This window comes from Chinchilla lanigera, unplaced genomic scaffold, assembly GCF_000276665.1.
Source record: "Chinchilla lanigera isolate Chin_1 unplaced genomic scaffold, ChiLan1.0 scaffold00016, whole genome shotgun sequence".
Lineage (NCBI taxonomy): Eukaryota > Metazoa > Chordata > Mammalia > Rodentia > Chinchillidae > Chinchilla > Chinchilla lanigera.
Genome location: NW_004955417.1, coordinates 25,528,745 through 25,530,577, shown reverse-complemented (window position 1 = coordinate 25,530,577; position 1,833 = coordinate 25,528,745).

Below are 1,833 nucleotides of genomic sequence, written 5' to 3'. Positions count from 1 at the left end.
CTACATAGCAAGACCCTGTCTCAGAACAAAACAAAACAAAAAACCAAGCAAAAAGTAAAAGCAAAAGAAAGAAAGGGAGGCAGACTCTGTAGTTGCAGGGAGGGAGGCGGCAATCCCCACGCTGAAGGTGGTTACCGTGTAGCACAAAGGTGTGCTAATAATCGTTGTTTTAAACAGCTCTCACCCAGGACTCCTGAAATGGAAGGCGGATGTGGGGAGTAAGCTAGGCTGCTGACGGCATCACAGGCTCTTGCAGGGCTCCATTTCACAGGAGATTGGAAGCCATCTGGAGGTGTCTGCACACAGCAAGGCTGTGACTTGATGTACATGTTTGTTTGCTTGCGTTTTAGACAAGTTGCCCAGCCTGGGCTCAAACTTGTGACCCTCTTGCCTCAGCCTTCCCAAGAACCGGATTACAGGCCTGCATGTTGCAGGATTTTAGGACCAGTTCAGTACTCAGCTCTGTCTGTACTTGATACCCATACTTTCCGATTCCTCTGTGGAGGCGGCGGCGAACAGTGCACCATGCTAATCTTTTTAACAACCAAGCTCTCTTCTGCTCCACCTTTTGGGCATTATTTAATGACAAAATAAAACTTTTTGAAACAAGATTGCGCTATGTGGCCCAGGCTGACCTCGAACTCACAGCGATCCTCTTGCCTCAGCCTCCCAAGTGCTGGGATTACAGGCATATGCTACCATATCTGGCTAAAATGAAACTTTTAAAATGGATTTTTAATCCAAAACTGGGCATGTGGAATAAATAGACACTTCTTAGATGAAAAGTAGAAACGACAAATATGTGAAAAAACGTTTAATATCACTGATTATTAGAGATGCAAATTAATGCTGAGATTCCATCTCACTCCAGAAAGAATGGTTGTCATCAAGAAATCAACCAATAACAAATGCTGGCAGAGCTGTGGGGAAAAGGAACCCTTTTCCATTGCTAGTGGGAGTTTTGACTGGTGCAACCACTGTGGAAATCAGTACGGAGATTCCTCAAAAAACTAAAATTAGCCGGGCACAGTGGCGCACACCCTTAATCCGAGCACTGAAGAGGCTGAGGCAGGAGGATCACTGTGAGTTTGAAGCCAGTCTGGACTACCCAGTGAGACCCTGGCTCAAAAACAAAACTTCCCTAAAACCAGAGGTTCCTTTAGACCCAGCTATTCCCCTTGGTACTGCCCCACCGCCCCCTAAAAATTAAAAACATCAAACCACCATGATATACGCACACGTATGTTTATAGCAGCACAGTTTGTAATGCCAAATCTGGGAAACAGCCCGAATACCCATGAACTGGTGATGGGTAAGGACGATGCAGCTTTTTTTATACAATGGACCACGAACAGGATAATCCTGAGACTTTTCTAGGTACATGGCTGGACCTTTAGACCACAGTGTTAAGTGAAGTGGACGCATGTGCAAGGACTGTATTGTTTGTGTGAGAAACTGAAGTGTAAATAAGCGCCAAAATGTATAACAGATACTGTGAAACGGGAAGAAAATGTTCAAATGAGAAGGGCAACTAAGGTGAAAGGAAGGAAGGAAAAGAAAAGATGCCCAGCCAACACCGGGCTCCGCGGCAGGCCCCGCGAGAGCACCGCGCAGACCCAGCGCCCGCCGCCTGTCCCAGCCGCCCCCGTCCGCTCCGACCGGGGCCCCTCTCCCTGCGCCCCCCACCACCCGCCACAGCGGGAGCAGAGCGTGCAACCGCGAAGGAGCCGGTCTCTCGGAGCGGAGCCGGGCGCTGCTGGGGCTTTCACAGAGGCGGGGTCTCGCGAGATCGCTGGGCGGACGGGCTGGGCTCGAACCCTGCGAGCCTACGGC